Here is a 21,974-nt window from a genome sequence, read left to right on the forward strand (position 1 = left end):
ATGGGAATTTAGCCAAGATTATAGGTGGCTCAATGTCATCACTGACACAGAGGATACACAAAGGATGTGACCTTGGTTAGATAGCTGGGTCCTTTTCTGATTAGAAAGGTATTAACTACATAAGTCAACACAATTTTAATACTTACAAAACATCTGAATATATTTACCTCCTTATTTCCTTTTATCCTCTCACTGCATGACATTTTTAATGATTAATGATTTCTACTCTTGCTTCTTATTTTGTTCTAACTCAGTATGTCCTCCAAGAGCACTTGAGCACTTGAATTACTAACAGTTGAAATAAGAACTATGTGAATTATACTTAATGAATTAGAGCAGATTCAGGGTTATTTCAATAATGTCACTCCCAATAATGAATGGGAGAGAAGAATGGTTTCATAGTTTATGAATTGGAAATTGCTCACAATTCTCAGTCTCTCTTATCTATAGTTTTCCATATGTGAAATTATCTTTGCTGTCATGTTAGTCACAGCATAAACAAAATTGAAACCTCTAGAAAATAAAGCTCAATAAAACCTCTATAGTGACTGGTATGAGTATTCAGAGAATAATGGGAGGCCCAGATTTATCAAAAGAAAGCAGTGGTCCAAAAATGTATACATCAAGAAACACTGGTCTGCTATCTAACACAGACAAGAGAGTTGTCACACTCTGGTGGCTTTTTTAGGAAAAAGGCAGGCTTACAAAACACAGTCTCAGCTCTATTTTATCTATACTGCTTCTATAGGAATGGTCTAGGAGATTTCAATAGGAAAAAAATGAGTAGAGGAGGGGAGGGATTATTTCTCTATTCAACTAACAATACTACATTAAGACTTGTTCCCTTTACTGTTCTGAATCCACCTGTATAAAGTATAAAAAAAGTCAAGAGATCACAATCTTTAGATGTGGCTATATGTTCCCAAGCTATTTTGTGGCTAGAAGTTAGGGAAGTGACTGGAATTGTTCCCTCTCTCAAAGGTAGGAAATGAGAGGTTATCCTGAGGTCAGGATCCTCTAATGTGGCTCTTGATTTAAATTGTGTTAACTTGCTCTGCTCCAGGATGAAAGCAATTATGACCAGATCAATGTGCTCTGCAGCTGGTTAGTCAGCTGCTCCAGAGTAGGCAGCCAGCAAAACAGCTTTGGGGCCCTCTCCGGGCACTGTGCCTCCTAAGATTCAAGTGCAGGCCGATGCTGTTGACATTAATTCTTAAAAGGTGTTTTTAGCTCCCCGAGATAAGAAGTAAAATAAACATAAATAGGAAATATCCTCCTTTTAATTTTCCAAGTAACCTATAATTATTGAACTGTTCCACATTTTAATCTAACAGCCACCAGAAAATGAAATATTTTGACACCTCTGTATGAAACCATTATACTGGCTCAAGAGTCAGCCGTAGAAGCATCAGCTGATTCCTTGGAAGAGAAAATTCAAAAGGAAGCCATTCGGGCTTCCCTGGTGGCGCAGTGGTTGAGAGTCCGCCTGCCGATGCAGGGGACATGGGTTCGTGCCCCGGTCTGGGAGGATCCCACATGCCGCAGAGCGGCTGGGCCCGTGAGCCATGGCCGCTGAGCCTGCGCGTCCGGAGCCTGTGCTCCGCAACGGGAGAGGCCACAACAGTGAGAGGCCCGCGTACCACACACACACAAAAAAAAGAAGCCATTCTGTGTTTTTTAAAAAGGGGCAACCAAGGCTAGAAAGGAGCATAAGAGGGTTTCCAAACCTAGGTAACTAATACAAAGTCTTGTTAAAGGACACAGCTTGAATACAAAATTTTATGACCACTGTTATAACCACAAGTGGTATTAACTACGGAATCACAGCATATTCCAATTTTACTACAAAATCCATGTTAAAGTTTGAAAATATGCTTCAATCCTACTGCTAACTTTCAAGTTAGAGTTCAAGAAAAATGTCTGAGATAGAATGGTATAGTCACTAAACACAATTGGTGAACCACCTAAGGACCAGTCCACTAATCAAGTCAGTAATTCAATGAATCACAAAAAAAGGGAAAAAATTACCTTACGCATTTTAACTTAAAACATTCAAATGTGCTTACCAATCTTCTGCTGTAAAACAAAGGCCACGACAGGAATTTCTTACATAAACCCATGTGCCAATAAAGACTCTACCATTTCTAGTCAATTGTTTTTAAATTGAAGGGAAAAGTTGAAAACACCTGTAAAGCCAAACTTCTAGATTTGTATCACCCTTCCAGGCTTTTAGTTGTCTTCCTTACATCTAGTTCCACAGATTTTTTTTTTTTTTTTTTTTTAGCAACCTGCCTTTATCAAGTCTTTCCAAAGTTTTCACGAAATAACTCTCCTTATACACTGATATTTTATTGGTTCAGGTAATATTTGATTAAATTATGTAATTACAAGTAAAGCTGGCATACAACTGGTAGGAAAAGAATGTACGGTCAAACTAAAGAAAAGCCTACTAGTCATCAGTTAGTACTGAACATGCCATGACCATCAGTCAGTAGTCTTACACAGGGACTGAAGGCCACAAATCAGTCAGAGCTTCTACCACACCCTCACTTGCCTTCTTAAACGCTGCACACAGATGTCTCTGCAAGCATGCAATCATCTCATCCAAAATACTTTAAACGGAGCAAATTAACTGCAGTATAGGTGGATGATTTGAACTTTCTAAATGGAGTGCTGACACACTGTAATAAAATTTCTACACAATTTTAAAAACCATTCTTAAACTGGAAAAGAATTTAACCAGAGAAAAGGAAAGAACCAAACTCAGTATTATAAACAAAAATTTTATTGCACAATCTTATCAGCCCATCTCTGTGAATGTGATTTCTTTTCTAAAAAATAAGGTTAAATTCCATTATGAGAAACTTTTTCTTATTTCATTCTTACAACAGATATTGTTTGAAATATGTGGATATCAGCTAAGATTTGATTATTTTATATAGAAATTAAAAATAAATATTTATTACAGAATTTGACCTGATGCTTGAAAAATCAATTCTTGTTTTTATTTATCATGCTTTGAGCTCCTAGGCACTTGAGTACATGTTCATTTATATGATTGCTTCCATAACAGCAGGCTGAATATGTGATTAAAATCCAAGTCATCAGGTATGCAAACAATCAATAGGAAAGAAAACCTAACACACTCACCAAGGCTCTCCAGAACTCATGAGTAGTAAGACAGTAAAATGGGTATGAATTCATTATTACAGAACTCCAGAATGTATTTTACTCTAACTTTATTCAAACATTGGGGGGGGTTATCATTTAATTACAGTGAGTGAGCATGTTCAATTTAGTAGATTTTTTTTAAGTGTCTGGAGTCCAAAATAGACTCCTTTGTGGTTCCACTTGCTTCCAAAAATATGGCTTCTTTCACCAAGGAGAAAATAAGACTTTTTTTTTCTGACACTCAAACTTGATTTTTTATCTGGAAATTAAAAAGTGGCAGTATAGGTCTCTTGTTTTAAGCATGTAACACCAATTAAGCTTTTCCTGGAGCCCTAATGTGTATTTGCCTTCCATGTACACATTTCACTAGCATTACTATCTCTTTGACATCCTCAGAAACAGGAAAGGACAGAGAAAGGTTTCTATTCTTTTTCTATTATTTCTGTAAGCAGAAGGGATTAAATTTAATAATGATTTTCACTGATTGCGCAAATGACTCTTACCTCTTAATAATCACTGTCCTAGAATGCAATAATTGTTATAGCTTACTGCTCAACCCGACACTGGCTTTGATCCAAAATTTAATTTACCACATTAAAAGATCTGTTCAAATAAACCAGTCTCAACGTTAGAATTATGAGCAATTCTCTGTTTGTAAAGTTAACCAGGTAACTCACAAGTTTATGTCCCTATACACTGGCAAATGATTAGAAATGTACAAAAAATGACTAGTACCCCGTGGTACTAATGAACAGTTTTTCTCTCAGCAAGTGAGATTTAAGTTTAAGTACTTCCTTACCCATTAGTTTCTCTAGCAACATCATGTAAGACGGCGTCTATAATAAATTCAATTGAAAAAAGTACCTAAGATTATTAATGTAAATTTAGGTAAAATATATTTTAACTGTTATGAGATCTGGCCTTTTATCAATTTTCTCCTCTTGTGCAAGTCTAAGTAATAAAATGTGCTTTAAATAACAATAACAAGAAAATGAAAAAAGACAAAATTAACCTTTCACATTATACAATTTTTCAGCAATCCTTTTAAAATAAAAGATCTCTGTGAGACTACTAGAAGTTAATATTATCAAGGAAATGATGTCTTCCCAATTTTATGTAATAGGAAAAGTAGTTAATAATATGATGTGCCAATCTGTTCTAGTGCTTTATTTACATTAACTCCTTTTAACTACCACAGTAATCCTATAATATTAAATTATCCCCATTTTACATATCTAAAGAAACTCAGTCACTGAAGAGTTAAAAACTCACTCAAGGTTACAGCTAGTAAAAGGAAGAGCCAGTTGGAATTCAAACAGTGTAAGACCCTACCTAGTCCATGCTCTTAACTAATATCGCCCAGAATAGGGTTTAACACACTGCTTCACTCAATAAGCATGAATTGGCTGGGTGCTTAACAGTTTTTCTTTCTTCTAGGAGTTTACAAAAACCAGTTTTTGAGAAATAAGGCACGTACTAATCCTTTTTCCTTTCCTTATTCTACTTCTACCTAGACAGAACAGAGTATTCCCTACACTATGCTCTCATAATCATATATTGTACATCGTTTATATAGCATGTTCCTATTTGTTTCTAACTAGTTTAAGTACAAAATTAAGAAAACTTTCAGAGAAAGAAGGATGTTTCGCTGTTTGTGTTTTTAAATCCCGTTTCCTTGCGTAGGACCTAGCTCTAAGAAGGAAGGTCCAGATAAGTGCTGGACAGGACAGAAAGGAGAGCAGTTAAAAAAAAAAAAAAGTCACTCTCTAGAGTAACTTATAAAAAAAGAGAGGATCCAAAATTAGAGCATACCTCAGGTAGTGGTTTTTTTGCTAAACTCTACAAGATTTTATTAGCAACTGTATATAACTTTAATCATCTATTATAATTTGATTTCCATGAAAGACTTATGAGTTGGTATGTATTGCTCTGCCCATTTCTGCAAATGAGAAAAACAGACTCAAAATTGTTAATGAATCTGCCCAAGATCATATAGCTAGTAAGCCTTGTCATTTCCAAAAGAGGTAAGGGAATATAAGTATCAAAGCCTACCGCTCCAAGGCTATTCATAGAAGAAGACAGCCAGGAATAGATTTGAGAAATAGAATTCAGTGAGTTACTACAGCTTAATAGACATAGCCCCTAAGAATATCCAATTGAGAGAGGATGATCAAGGGCAGGATTAGGATCCAATTCCATTTTGCTCTAAAGCAGAGGTTCTCCAAGTATAGTCTGTGGAATCTTTAAAGGTGGGGGTGGGGGGTTCCTCAGGTCAAAATTATTTTTATAATACTAAAAACTTAATTGCCTTTTTTACTTTTCTCTCACGAGTATAGAGTTTTCCAGACTACATTTCACAGAATACTGCAACAGAGTGAAACACAAAAGTTGTGAGAAGCCAGCTGTCTTCTATTGAGATAGACATTAAAGAGATTTGCAAATATATAAAACAATGCTACCCTTCTCACCATATTTTTTTAAGTTATTTTTCATTTTAAAACATTTGTTAATTTTTAATGCTTGTTATTTTTAAGTAAGCAGATATTAAAATTAATGTAAAAATTAAAGCATTTTTTGACCTGAGACCAAAAAGGTTGAAAAGCCACTGATCTAAAAAGCTATGCTCAACCAATCCTCAGATCTAAAATCTGGTCTTCTAAACTGATTTACTCACCAGGATAAGTGGGCTATGTAAATGGAAAGTTCCTGAGTTTCACCATATTACAAATTGCTTAACAACAGAAACATTTTAAAAAATCTTTGTGTTCCTCCTTACCCTCATCACAACACTCATATCAAAAAAAAAAAAAACTTGTATCAATCCAGATTACTTCACTATACATTTCTAAATTAACACTATATTTTATACCTAAATTACATAAAAGATTCTGTAATACCACATCACCTTAAAATAAACTGAAGGAATGTCAACCCATAAAACTGAAAAGGTCAGACTTCACCACATGGTGACACATAATGACCTCACTAATGTAAAGACATCCTGTAAGGCTCAGCTAATCATTCACTCTTTCAACCACCTCCTAACTCCAACAGCAGGAAATTTTAAAAGCATTTTAGGAGAAGAATTATGTAAAATATACGTTTAGATATTTAAAAGGTCACATTCTTATGGCTACTGTAAGAATAAAACTTCAATTTCCTTCAAAAATAATAAATCACACAACATATTTTTCAATTACCAAATAAAAAATTATGTAGTCTTTGTATGTTGTCAAAGTACAAATTTCACAAAATCTCCTACTTTCTAAATATCCATGTAGGTTTCACTCAGAATGTTCTTAGCATACTTGGCATAAGATAAATATGAACTTGTTTTTGATGTTTAAAAAAACAAAGTGTGTAGGCAACTTTCTAGCCTTTCTCTCCAATAAACATCTGAACTACATAACTGAATGTGCTATTCTGTCATTCTGTAACTTGTGACACAATAATATTTCACATTTTAAAAAAACTAACACTTTATTAAAGCTTTCATAAGACAGATTCTACTGGATAGTGGCCAACTTTCCTCAGCAACAGTGGTATTAAAAATGCCAGCATTCTTCGACCTTCTGGTAAAGTTTTTCTTTGGGGAAGGAAGGGCTGTTTAAGGGGGGAAAAAAAACTCTAAAAAGTGGTCAGTTAGTTTTGATGATATAGGAAACACCCTCAAAAGAGATCTTCCTAAAGGCTGAATCATATATCAGTTGACCTCAAATTTTTAAAACTATCATCACCTTCAGAAAAGCCTTCTTGCGATTCTGGAGAAAAACAAAACAAACAAAAAACCAAAAACTTAACCCTCTACACCACATTACTTGCTAAATGGAAAATTAGAAACTGCTCACATACCAATCCTAAGAGGGAGGGAGCATAACAAGCCAATTCACAAGTACACTTAATTGACTTTATAAGATCTATAGTAGAGGCCAGGGTGTAGATTTCAATCAAAAGATTAAGAAGACAATTTGTACCTGACTAAACTCCACAGCTACAACTTTGGTATTTTCCAAAAGTTTTCGTATTTATCTCTAGCATTTTTTATTCTACTAATTCTACTTATTTAGGAAATCTTTGCATACTAGAAATAAGAAAAGCAAAGCACTAAATTAGATTAACACAACGGAAGAAAGAAGAGAGTAAAATGTACCTTTTAAGAAAAATGAAAAAAAAAGGTTCAAAGAAAGGTTACCTATGAGGATACAGAAAAATATTTTTAAACAGTAATACCTGAAATTAACTGGAATTCTGACAATACCTGAGTATCTCCCTTAAGTGGAATTAAATGGATTCTAGTTAATCAAAGCTTGAGTATAATAAGGGCCTCGATCCTCTCTGCTTTGCTTTGTTATTGTTTACTACCTATTCATTCAGTCTTGATCTCAAAAGCTGAGCGGTAAAATATTCCTACATTTAATTCATACCTGTGGTAAAATGTTAATTACATACATGTTTGGCACTGGTTGATGAAGGGTGTATAGTATACAGGAAGTCCACTTGGTGTAGTAGAAAGTGAGAGTAAGCCTAACACAGGTTCAAATCCTTTTTCCTTCATACAGACACTGGGGAGAGTGAGAAGTAGAACACTGAAAAAGCCAACCTTAGTTTCCTCTTTGAAGAAGGGAATTAACAACTACCTCAAAAGAATGTGAGATATAGATTAGATTGTATATATATTGTGTCTAGCACATAGTAGGCATTCAACAAATGTAACTTCCTCCCAAATTATGAACAGCAAATATACGTACTGTATACAAAATTGCAGGCTACACACCAATGACCTCCCTTCCTCAATCACAGTCAAAATGAGAGATTAAGTAACTTATATGGGGTGATGTGGGAGCAAGACGGTAAAATTACTTCTAAGAAAATATTCTTAATTTCAAATACCTACCCTGCAAACAGAATTGCCCACTAGGCAATTCTTATGTGAAGAATATCATGACAGAACAAATAGTTCTGTGAACAGTCTATATTTCGTACATTCACAGAACTGTTGAGTGAAAATTCATCACTGGGGCCAATAGATCTTCCTCCATTTAGGCACAGAAAGCTTTTGTGTACTGACCCCCCACTTTACAGCCACACCTCCAGAGATCACAAAACAATATCCTGGTTTTTTTTCTACCTCTCTGGCCACTCCTCTGTAGGAAGAATGTATTCCCTCCCTCCCTCCTCCTCCTCTCCTCTCCCCCTCTCTCTCTCTCTCTCTCTCACACTCACACACACACACACACACACACACACACACACACACACTATAGCCATTAAGCACTATTAAGGCCCAAGTAGTTTTCTTCTTACTATGCTTCCTCCTAAGGCAAAGTCACCTAGGCACACAAGTTCAATCTAAAGAGTAACTCCCAAATTTCCATGTCTGATACTTTTCTCTTTTTTCTGAGCTGCAGAAACATATATCCAACTACCTACTTGGGTGTCTCAGACTATTAATTGTCAAAGTTAGGCTCCATTCCTCAGGGGAAAAAATTTCAATGTCAAACCCCTCACCAACAGAATGTATTGTCTTTGTAGATGGGCCTGAGAATTAGACTTTTTATAAATACATTTTCAAACTTATTGTGGTTCTGAATGGGCACTGAGAACTAAAACCATCTGCACCCAGAGTTTACAGTCTACATTAGCATCACTATTCAGCTGTCTTCAACAAGACTTCACTATTCCAGGAAACTCTTGCCCAGGCAGATAAGAATTGCAAATAACTTCATTGTTCATTCCAGGAACTTCCCCAAAACCCCATATAAACCAACATCAGACTATTCAACTTTTCAATAAATAGCAGCAAATGATTGTTCACTTTCCAAAACTCTGAAAAAATCTCACCTTAAAACCCTTGCTTTGCTACGTCTATCAATCCTAAACTATTACGTGATCCCTACTAATTCTAATCAAGCTCCTGCACTGAAATACCTGCATTAAAGATTCCAAATCCTCAGTAAATATCCCAACTTCACTCTCCCTCCTAACTTTGCTCTTCTTTTCACCCATACACGTGCCCCTCCTCTTCCCCCAGCAGATCCTACCAACTCAGGAAAGGTGGTGTTCTCCTTTACTACAATAAGCAATAAACTCACCATGTTATTTTGGGTAGTATTTTCTAGGAGCCAACATTCCACAGCACTATCAGATAGTTTCTCAAATGTCTTAAGATTCAGTTCACCAATAATAGTTCATCACAAGTAGTGCAAGGAAACTATGAAACCTTTATAAAATGTTGTAAGAAATCAGCACCCTACGTTAGGCAACATCTGCTGACACTATTGCTTCCAGCTGCTTAATGAGTTAAAACAGCTAACTGGCCTACTAATTAAATTTCTAAATAATACCAAATAAAGAGATTACTAATATCAAAGGGGCCATAAAACCAGTGAGGAGTTCTAAGGAAGATGGAAGATAAATCAGAGGGGTTTAATAATCTAAACCGTAATCTTAGGAGAAACAGGATGGGGAAAAAAATAAATTAATATATGAATAATCCACAATGCTAATAATCTAGAAGAAAAAATACTGCTAAATATACTAGAGTATAACAGTGAAAACAAACTTTAAAGGAGTCTTCACTACTTTAAAATTATTTTTAAACTATGATTTCGAATTAAGATACAATGAAATGCTTAATACATTTTCTAGAAAGTTGAAACTTCATATCCACCAAAAGTAAATGTATAAACATTTCTTCTACTATAAATCATTTAAGGTACGTATAAGACCACAGGCATGCTTACACAGGAGTAATTTGAAAGAAAAGGTTAAGCATTTAAAATGCCTCAATGATTGGGAGGAACTGAAGAATTCAAATTTTAAGATCTAAGTGTAAAAAAGGAAACCACAAGTACTGGAAGAAAATTTCGATGAATTCCTTTATAATCTTGGAGTGGTGAAGACTTTTCCAACTACATTTCAAAATCCAGAAACATTAAAAAAATTACCATATAAAAAAGGAAAAAACTTGTGTGAAAAAATATCAAAGAATCTAAACATATATTTGCAACCCATATCACAAATAAAGGGCTCATCTCCCTATAGAGAAATCCTGAAATCGAGAAAAAAAGGCCAGCAACCAAATAGAAAAATAAAGAACATGAGAGTTCACAGAAAGGGAAAATAAGTAAAATGCCCATTAAACATATAAAAAAAAATACTCAATGTCATTCATAATGAGAGAAACACAATAGTCTGAGTTACACCAGTTCTCATCTATCAAACCGACAAAATTCCAGAAGTTTGACAACACATTCAGCTGGTGAGGCTATAAGAAAACAAGCCTCTCATACATTCAGGTAGTAGTAAAAAAAGGTAATTTGGCTATAACTAGCAGAATTACAGAAGCACCTATCTTTTTTTTTAAATAAATGTTTTATTTTATAATAGTTTTAGATTTACAGAAAAATTTCAAAGACAGTACAGTTTCCCTACACCACACACCTAGTTTCTGCTATTAAGATCTTTTATTAGTATGGTACATTTGTCACAATTATTGACCGAAAACTGATATATTTAAAGTCATTCCTTTAGATTTCATTAGTTTTTATCTAATGTCCTTTTTCTGTTCCAGGATCCCATGGAGTATACCACATTACAGTATAATCATCTTCTCAGGCTCCTTTTGGCTGTGAGTTTCTCAGACTTTCCCTGTTTTAGATGACCTTGACAGTTTTGAAGAGTACTGTTCAGCTGTTTTGTAGAATATCCCTCAACTGAGATTTGTCTGATGTTTTTCTCATGATTAGACTGGGGTTATAATTTTGGGGGAGGAAGACCATAGAGGTGAAGTGCTATTCTCATCACATCATACTATTGACGTAATTTATGATTGCTGAAGTTAACTCTCTCAGTCTGTTGGGCCTGCTATAACAAAATACCTTAGACTAGGTGGCTTATAAACGACAGAAATTTATTTCTCACAGTTCTATAGGCTGGGAAGTCCAAGATCAAGGCCACTGCAGATTCAGTACTTGGTGAGAGCCCACTTTCTAGTTCACAGACTGCCTTCTCACTGTGTCCTCACACAGCAGAAGGGGAAAGGGATCTCTCTTAGGTCTATTCATGAGGGCTCCACCTTCATGGCCTAAGCATCTCCCAAAGGTCCCACCTCCAAATACCACTACACTGGGGATTAGGTTTCAACATATGAATTTTAGGGAAATCCTTGTTCTTGGAATCTAAATCACGCATTTGCTTATGCAAATGTTATATGTATATGTTGTTCATTTGGCAAAGTAATAGCAAAAGAATAGGCAACAACCCAAAGATCCACACAGGACTGAGTGATCATATATCCAACAGAAGTACTACAACTATTAAAAATAAAGGAAGATCTTTAGATATGGAAAAACCTCCAAAATAAAATACATTTACGTACATTTGCAAAAAGACACACTGGAAATTTAGATTATGGTCTATTTTCTACATTATTTTATGTTCTTATATTTGAAAGGTAATTTTTAAAACATAATAATTGAGATCATTAAGACACTGATAAGAAACTAAAGTAATTAAACAAGAAGGGCATTAGACTGAGGTGGCAGTAAACAAACCAAAACCTAAGCTACATTCAATACACTTGAATCTGAAGAAATGATACTTAAGAACCAGCAATCACAACCAACCAACTAGGCTTTCCTAAATAAGGTAACCGCTTAAGCTATAGCCAATCAAATAACTTCCTTACTTCGCTTCCACGCCTTCTCTATGAAAACCTCCACCCTAGCTCCTGTTGGTGGAGCACTCCTAACCACCTTTGGCTTGGCTCTGCCTGATTCAAATCAATGTATGCTCAAATAAAGTTGAAAATTTTAATGTGCCTCAGTTTACCTTTTAACAAAACAAACTAAAAAAGCAAGACAAAAACATTCATTAAAGGGAAAAGTAAATAAGTGGAACAGAAGACTTTTATACATCAACTTAAGAAAACTTCCCCCCAAACATGATTAAACTAGCAAATCCAAAATAGAATAGAAAGGGAGAAAAAATAAGATGGAATGATGAAAGTTTTAATCATTTTGCCTTTACTTTAAATTTAAATCCTAGAACAATGACTCTAAAACTCAAGAATTACTTGGAACGTTTTAAAAAAACCCAAACCCAGAGTATCCAATTCAGTTGCTCTGGGACAGAGCTTGAGATTTTACACACACACACACTCTCTCTCTCTCTCACACAGGCTTTCTTTTTTTAAATCAACAAGAGTGCTTCTGAAGCTCAGGTTAAGGCCACTGACCTATAAGAACATAAGATAATAAACAAAAACATAATAATAAACAGTAAACATCTAAGCAGATTTTATGACAAAGGGAAAAACCAAACCAGTTTCTTCTCTTGATGGATAAGTTGTATTATTACCTGTTATTCTATTTTGACTTCAGAAAAGCTGAGTCACATACAAAAGTCATTAAGAAGGAAAGCAAATATTGCCTAGACTGTTAAGATGTCAAAGAAATGGTATAGCACACGCGTGAAGAAGGGAAACAGAGCAAATGGTTACACGAAAAATTTGGCTGGCCCTAAGGAAAAGCTTATCAATGTGTTCATAAGGAAGATTACGACAGTTCTATCCCTAATGATCATTAGATAAGAAACAACAATGAATATCCTAAATTATTTAGTCCACTAGTCTATACTATTCCCTTCCTGCCAATATACCTAAAGGGTACAACATACACCCATTAGTAGCACTAACTCACTAACACACTGATTCTCAAATTTGGTGGGAGAGGCATATTAGAAAATCCAGGAGGTATGTATGGTTTAAAAAGCCAGAGATGATTTTGATTCAATTGTCCTTGTGAACCACTTATTTAGACATTCATCAACCTGAAGGAATGGATCTGCAAAACAATTCTAGTACCATAACCAAGTTTTTCCCGCTATAATACAGAGTGATAAAAATAACTGCTAACTGTGAGTGCTCACTAGGTGCAAGGTACTTTGCAAAGTGCTTTATACATATCATTTAATTTCTACAGCCCTATGAAGTAGGTTCTGTCATTCCCAATTTTATAGAAGAAACTGACCCTTAAGAGTTTAAGTAACTAGCTCAAGATCACATAGTTATCAGTTATTACTTGGGGAAGCATTATTATCTGATTTCTCAAATAAATCTGATTTCTCAAATGAATCTAGTTTTTAATCACACACTTACTATATCAGAGACATAATTTAAAACTCAGTTTTACTGATTAAAAACCTAAATAAAATGTCTTTAATTTTAAAAGTAGACCATAAAGCAGTTTTTATTTAATTACAGTAATTCCAATGAAAACATCTCCTGGTCAACTGTATACATAATTATCAGGGTAACAGGAATGACATTAAATGCAGTTCTGGAGTGCAATTCTGTATTTTATTTTAATGAATTTAAGTCTAGTACTATACAGTTAAACAGGTGGATTTCATTAAGGATGAAATTTTATCCAAATCTTACTCTTGATATTGACCAATGTTTTTAGACCTTTAGAAATAGATATTTTATTTACATATATTGTAATTTTAGATTCTAATTTGTCTAAAAGATAACAATCTTTGAAGATTACAGCCCTTTTCTCTCCATTTTCACTAACAAGTTAGTACAGCTCACGTGTAGTTAAAAAGGCCCAGTGATACCAAATTATTGCCCCTCCAAATTGGCCTACCAACTGCATCCAAATTACTCTCATACAAACACAGCCTACATGTAGCACCAACACTCAAAACTTTTAATGGCTTTTTATTTTCTACTATATCAAAATTAATTCTTGACCCTTTCTAGGTCATAACTAATCTGACCCTAACTTACTAATTCAGTGTTGTTTCTCCTAATTCCATCACTTCACTCACTCAATTAAATAATACATAATATGGGGGAAATACCAAAATTTAAAAAGCATGGCCCCTCTGTAGCACAAAGCCAGACAAAAGGGTAGATGATTTGTAAATAATTAATTACAATACAATACAATGTATTAAGTACTATAGTAGACATAAATGCTATAGCAGAATCACCATAACTCTGCCAGAATGGATCAAAGAAGACTTCAGAGGAAGTGACATTTGTCCTCAAAAATGAGAATTTCTCTCCAACTGTCACAGCACTGTAATATCAACACACCAGTTTCCTCATCTTTGTATTCTAGCACTGACCACAGTGATGGTATAGAGGAGACATGCACTTCAGACATGGATGCACAGATGGATGGATGGATGGATGGAAGGAAAAAAGAACAGAGGGATAAAAAGACAGACACAAACCATCAACAGATGAATGAATAAAGAAGATGTGGTATATATATACAATGGAATATTACTCAACCATAAAGAAAGAATGAAATATTGCCATTTGCGGCAACATGGGTGGACCTAGAGATTATCACACTGAGTGAAGTCAGTCAGAGAAAAGACCAATATTCTTTTGTAGTACTCATGTGTGGAATCTAAAAAATAATACAAATCAATTTATTTATAAAACAGAAGCAGATTCAGACATAAAAAACAAACTTATGGTTACCAAAGAGGAAAGGGGGGGTAGATAAATTAGGAGTATGGGATTAACAGATACACACTACTATATATAAAAGAGATAAACAACAAGGATTTACTGTATAGCACAGGGAACTATATTCAATATCTTGTAATAACCTATAATGGAAAAGAATCTTAAAAAGTATATATATAATTGAATCACTACACTGTACACCTGAAACTAACACAATATTGTAAATCAGCTATACTTTAAAAAAAAAGACATATATAAAGAATGAATAACTGTTAGATTAAAATAGGGTAAAATTGGAAGTAGTAATTCAGATGAGGCATTCCAAAATCCTGACATGTGAAAGTGGCAACAGAAAAAGATAAATCTAAAAGATGTTTAGGAAATAAAATTAACAAGATTGGGTGTGACTGACTGGACTAGAGGGAGAAGAGCATAACAGAAAAACATAAGAAGCTACCAAAGGTTTTGGCTTAAGTGACTAGGCTGATGGTGGCGCATTCACTGTGGCTGGGAATAGAGGTGGGGGGTAATAAAAGAGTTCAGCTCTGGTAAGGGAGTGCCAAGAGGCAATAGTATCTGGGAGACAGCTAGAAAAGAACTAAGAAAAAGAGGTCTGGATTAGAAATAAAGATATGGAGATCATCAGCATATAGGTGATAAGAACAAAGCACTAAATACAGATGAGAATGCCCAAGGATCATGTAAAACATGAGAAGAGGGGCCAAGGACAGAACATTCCAGACAACCAATGTTGCCATTATTTCTACCCATTAAAGTATATTTTTATAACGTACAATGACTAACACAATGCTGAGGACATGACAAATGCTTTAAAAGTACTTACTGATTACATCTCTGAATTAACTGAAAAATCATATTTATTAAGTATAATAAAGCCATAGGTAAAAAAATCATTTCTTAAAAATAATTCAGTAAGATGGGCTCAAGGGACTAATGTCTGCTTAAGGAATCCAAAACTTACTTCAAAAATCAACAAAAAGCTTCCTTCTCACCAGAAATAGCAATACAAATCAGTAATTAAAATATTAAAACCTGGAAGTATATTATACTTCAAAAGTTTATTTTATAAAATACTTAAAAATATGTATTAATTAATTTAAAGGATAATGCCTCTAAATTTGGAGTAAGAGCTTCAGTGTTGTTACCTGATAATTTTTCACAAGTATTAATACCAATTTTAACCAACTTTTGTTTATATCATTTAACATTAACACACACTAGTAACAAATATTAACCATCAACTGTAAAAATAGCAGGATTAAATATATGATAAGACCAAAGTGAGTTAGTAACGAATATAGTGAAAGAAAAATTATTCTTGGGTCCTCTTCCCATTGTTTACAAATATGCATACAAAATTTAGAGTATTCTTGAAAGTATTTACACTAACAAGAATGTGCTATTAGGGCTTCCCTGGTGGCACAGTAGTTGGGAATCCGCCTGCCAATGCAAGGGACACGAGTTCCAGCCCTGGTCCGGGAGGATCCCACATGCCGCGGAGCGATTAGGCCCGTGCGCCACAACTGCTGGTCCTGTGCTCTAGAGCCCGCGAGCCACAACTACTGAGCCCGTGCTCCGCAAGAGAGGCCACCGCAATGAGAGGCCAGTGCACTGTGGCGAGGGGTGACCCCCGCTCGCTGAAACTAGAGAAAGCCCGTGCTCAGCGAGGACCCAACGCAGGACCCAACGCAGTCAAAAATAAAATAAAATAAAATAAATTTATTTTTTTAAATGTGCTATTAAAAAGAGATTTTGTTAACCTTTTAAACTCTTACCACAAACGAAAGAAAGCAAACCTTCTTTCACTGTTTTTCACTTTAATGGACTACTCTTAGATCAAGTCAATAACATGTTCTGTTTTTTAAATCTGAATAAGAGATAATAACAATGCTAATATGCAATTTATATAAGGATCAGTTTTTAATATAAAAAATGACAAAAATGTACAATTTGGTCTGGTATTTCCATTTTTCAGTGGTACATAGCCACATATGAAGTGTGCAACTTCAAAGATCAAAATTACACTTTAGTTAATTAAAATATGCAATACCAAACCAAAAAACCAGTAAGTACTTATACCTGTATAAATATAGACATAGATTTTATCTACCTTAAGGCAAATTTTTCCCCAATACTGAAGCAATCTACACAGTATGTAGCTGGCGCTATCTTCCCTTTTATGACACATGCTCAAATAATGTGAACTAATTTTAACACATTAAAAAAATCAAAATAAAGACAATTTTCGCTTACCCCGATATGTCATGGATTTATAAATCTACCTCCTTAAATACAGTATTCAATATCATGTTACTGCAGAATGTCATGGATTTATAAATCTACTCCTTAAATACCATATTCAATATTATATGTTACTGCAGAACATAACGTTATTTATAGTAGGCACCCTGCCTGTTAGATTTATGCATAGACGTCTACTGATTTTCCAAGCTGGCCAAAAGAGAGAGGAAAACAGGCTAGGAAAGGTAAGCGACACTCAAGTACATTCAATACATTTTTCTGGTCCTTGGCAATTCCTCTTTTCAGGTCAAATATTTTGAGATATCAAAGTAACTGACAACGGGAAGGGACAGTTAGTTAGGGAGTCTAGGATTGACATGTACACACTGCTATATTTAAAAAGGATAACCAAGAAGGACCTACTGTATAGCACAGGGAACTCTGCTCAGTGTTATGTGGCAGCCAGGATGGGAGCGGAGTCTGGGGGAGAATGGATACATGTATATATATGGCTGAGTCCCTTTGCTGTGCACCTGAAACTATCACAATATTGTTAATTGGCTATACTCCAATACAAAATAAAAAGTTAAAAAAAAAAAAAAAAGCCTGGGAGCAAAATAATGACAAAGAATTCACTGGTGACAGTAAGACTTTTTGGCTCATAGACATTTTTTTAAAAAGTCAGTCTAATAGGTCCTCTCATCACCAGTCAAAGAAATTGCCAACACTGTAGGCTGAACACAAGTTATACCAGGTTTTCTATTGTAGGCAGTTTTTTACCTGACAAATACTATATGAAGTACATATAAAAATGCCATAAACCTACTGTTTATCTTCATCATTTCAAATGCAAAATGCCACAATCAGTTTACAAAATGCATTTAAAATAATTTTTCTATTTAAAAGTTTAAGCAAAAATTACACATTCAAAATTCAAAGAACTCAAAACTATTTTTCCTTCACATGTATGAAAGGGGGCAACTTTTGAAATAGATAAAGTACTCTATTTAACATATAATGTCTCTCTTCTACAATACAGCAATACATTCATTGTAATTACACATCGTGGAAGTATAAAAGCTATATAAATGAATGCCATGACATGATGCTATTATTTTTATTAAGACTAGAGAACAGTAATAAAGATTCAAAATGTAATGCCCTATAAATATTCAGTATTATTAGACAATAACAAAGAAAATACCACCGCAAAAATTTTGTGTTCATAGAAAATTTTTTTATATTAAGGATCATCATTTTCACTTTTGAATATCCATCTCAGAAGCCATTATAGTTCCATTGTTCACAATAAAATATTTGCAGTTTTTTAGTTAGTACTATTTCACCAATAAAGGAAAAGGAGAAAAATATTACTGAAAATAAGGGAAAAAACAAAAGCCTTGATAGAGTAAATTATTTTATATGCCATCTCTTTCCACCATAATCGTAGGACTAAACAAGTAATTGAAAGCTAAATATATCAACATTTATATACTTTAAAATCTTATTCAACACAGCTATTTTGTACTACAGAAAAGATAAAATTTAATTTTTCTATTTTAGTAAAACCAATGACTTATTAGAACAAGATTGCTGGTGTACAAAGCTACCACACTGGATCGCTACCATACACTGAATTAATTAATTAATTAGAATTAATTATTCTAATTTCATCTTTCCTTACTATGTATCTCTTTTTTCCTTCAGGTAACCAGAGTACATTTCACAAGCTGCACTATTTCAAATACCTCACACTAAAAGTGACTTTAATGGGCCTGAATCCGAGGATGAGAATAAATTACACATTTTATAAAGCTTCTTTAAGTAACAGGCAAATTAGGATATTAACAAGACTTTAATTCTTTTTTTTCTTTTAAACAAGACTTTAATTCTTCACATACTCTTTTTACTGATTGTAAAAGTAATGTGAAATTTTGAAAAATAAAGAAATGTATTTTTATTCATCCATAAGTCTCACCACCCAGAAATCTTTGTTAACTTTTTGGTAGGTTTCCTTCTAGTGAGAATAAAACTTCAGGTATCTAATTAGACACTAATTAATATGTAGTGGAAAAAAAAATCAGTGTATCCTCAATATGACCTTTCAATAAATAAATAAAACATCGATTATTTATGGTATGACCTGTTAATTTCACAAAGAATTGAGGGAGTCCCTCAATTCAGAGACTGGTCCCTAAACTGAAATCCCTTTCACAATTTTTATAGTGTCAACATTTTAATGGCAATAAGCAGCAAGACATGACTGTTCTTACAATGACATCAACAGTAATGTCCCAAACATCAAACAGGCTTTACTTTTCTCTCCACTCATATTCCAATATGTTTTTATTTTCGCTGTTAAAAAATCAATAATAAATTATATTTGCACAGTAATTTTAAAACAGCTTAAATTCAATGACCAAGTTATTTTCTTTGAAGCCCAGCACTCAAACTTTTAGTGCTCCTGATCTATGAGATAACTTACCAAAAAGGTCATCACTTTTAATTCCAACAATCTCGCTCATAAAGACAAAAAAAAGAATATTCCTTAAATATAGCCACATTTTTTTCTTTTGTTCCAACCCGTTGTTTATGGAAGTATGCAGGTGCTAGGATTACAAAGACTGAAATGACTTCATCAACAAAGCAACATCTCAACATTAAATAAACCAACTACTTAATCTCATAAAAGAACTGAACAAAATCAATAATATTAATGCTAGCAAATTTTTTTCTTAAAATGTGGCTGAACCTTATTTCCAGCTTCAAGGAAGGCTTTCCTTTACTCAAGGCATCAAAGATCTTAAATCCCATTCATTTTCCTCTGTCCAATAGTCAAAAAACTAAGTCTAAAATACAGTAACTCAGATTTGTTACTCTATACGCAAGCGCCTTTTAAAAGAAATCCTTCAACAAAGCCTCGAGAAAGAATCAGCAAAGTTGGAGGAAAGAATTGTCTAAGTCAAGCATTTCCTGATAAGTGACAGAAGGTCTAGCGGCTGCCAGGGATACACTTTGCTGACCCTAGGAATAGTCAAAACTCAAAACAAAATTTGCCACTTTTTTATCTAAAAAGTTAATTTGGTTAATAAGAGCTGATAATCCATGACCAACGACGTGTCTCTGGTGGACATATTAATATAAAGAAGGAGCGCCAGGGATTTCAGCTAAGTGCTTTTGCCATTTTTGCAGAAGAAAAGCTAATTGTTAATGGCCATGTGACATTATAAGATCCCAGAAAGGAAAGGGTGGGAGGAAGAGAGAGGAGTTCAAGGCAGTTCAGGGTCAGAACAAGCTCAGACATCCTGTCATTAGCAAACGTTCCCCAAGCTGAAGGCAAAATACTGCTTACCCAAAAAGGAGTGGTGAGAGGTACGGGGAGAACGAGGGGAAAACCACAGGAGAGTCAGTGTGGCAGGGAGGGGGTGATGGGAGGGAGCGAATCTGGAGCTATCCAGCTGAACTGCGGAGCAAAACCATCAGGCACAAAAACGCTGAGAAAAGCCACTGTGACGGAGACGACAATACTTGGCAGCCCCCCCCCCGCCCCATGTGCCCCTCCCCATCGGTTCTTTGGGTTTCCCACATTCCCTCCACCTCTGCTCTGACCCACACTCAGGGGTGTGACTCGCCAGCGGGAGGCTGCCCTGATCTTTGTCTCGGCCGGCTCCTCACGCGAGGGCCCCTCCTCCTCCCGCTCCCCACCCACGCACACCCCCGGCGTCTCCAAGGAGCTGGAAACGCGGTGGCCACCGCCGCTTCCTCTCCCACCTCTGGCGGACCTGCGCCCCTTCCTTCCCCTCGGAGTTGCGCAGCCCGCCCTCGCAGCTCCACCCCCGCCGAGGGGACCTTTGTGTCTCGGGGGACTTTCTGCCTCCTCCCCTCCTCGGCCTCGCGGGGAGACCGGCCTCCCCCGGAGACCAAAGCGGCAGCAAGCGCGGAGGCGGCTGCGGCGGCGGCTGGAGGCGCCTCTCGCGAAGGAGCCCAAGCGTCAGACACACACCCCACCCCACGCCCGGAAATGCTCGGGCGACCGGGGTCCGAAGTGGACCCGAGGGGCGACAAACAAGCGAGCCCCTGCGCCGCGCCGTCCTCCTCAACCTCCCGGCCGGGCCTGAGCCGCCCGCCCCGGCCCCCAGTCCCAAGCACCCTCCGGCCGCTCTCAGCCCAGGGTCGGCGGGGCAGCAGGGAAAGCCCCGAGCGGCCGCCAGCCGCCAACTCACCAACAAGTGCGGGGACCGCGTCCCGAGAGCTGGCGAGGCGAGGCGCACAAGGAAAGCGGCTCCTGCGACGCCCGCGGCGACCGGATGCAGGTCCGGGTCCCAGCGACGGACAGACCCAAGGCGCCTCCGAGGCGCAGGCCTCCGCCGCCGTAGCAGCCTTCCAGCTCACGCCGACGGTCCGAGCCTCCGGGAGGGGCCGCGGGTCCCTCACGCGTTGTCAAGCCCCCCGGACAACATGGCTCCCGGGCTGCCGAGCCGCGCAGGCGGCCCACTAATCCCCTTGGAGGAGCCGCAGCGGGAGTGAGGCGCCGACGCCCGGTTGCGGCGGCCCGGCCGGACACGGGCTCCTTCTTCTCTGGGGCCGGGCCGTGCGAAGCTGAGGAGACGCTCGCTGCGTATGCGTCGCTTTTTCACTCGGCGGCTGCGGACTGACGCCTCCGCCTGTTCCCCCGGGGAGAGCGAGCGAGCGAGAAAAAACACTTTTATTGAAATGATCCAACCAGCGGCGGCAGAGAAAGGCGACCGGCCGCGGCAGCTTCCCCCACCCCCTCTTGAGCAGCTCGCCGCAGGCAGCGCGACCCCTGCCGGCGGCGGCGGGGGCGGGGAAGGGGCGGGGCCTAGAGGGCGGGGCGGGGTATCCCCGGGAAACCCCCACCCCGAGATGTAGGGCCTTAGTCTCCCGTGCCCGGCTTCTGGAGTGGCTGGAGGGCGGTGGGAGAGGTGAAGAGACCCCCGCAAGGGTGAGAAGGTTAGGCAGTGCCTGTCTACGGCGACTGGGGAAGAAATTATCTGAACAGTTCAGCCCCTTCATCTTCCACCCCCCGACAAAA

General features: G+C 37.0%; 1 protein-coding gene across 1 annotated transcript in view; it reads right to left on the bottom strand.

Annotated features, from left to right (window-relative positions):
- CDK17 (cyclin dependent kinase 17) overlaps positions 1–21,624 on the bottom strand; it is a 97,805-nt gene extending 76,181 nt beyond the window's left edge. The window contains exon 1 of the mRNA XM_029205091.1: positions 21,145–21,624. The gene's annotated coding sequence lies outside the window, so the exon portion shown is untranslated. The remainder of the gene's footprint in view (positions 1–21,144) is intronic.
- Positions 21,625–21,974: the final 350 nt, after the last annotated feature.

This window comes from Monodon monoceros, unplaced genomic scaffold (genome assembly GCF_005190385.1).
Source record: "Monodon monoceros isolate NGI ecotype Baffin Bay Population unplaced genomic scaffold, NGI_Narwhal_1 Super_Scaffold_6, whole genome shotgun sequence".
Taxonomy (NCBI): domain Eukaryota; kingdom Metazoa; phylum Chordata; class Mammalia; order Artiodactyla; family Monodontidae; genus Monodon; species Monodon monoceros.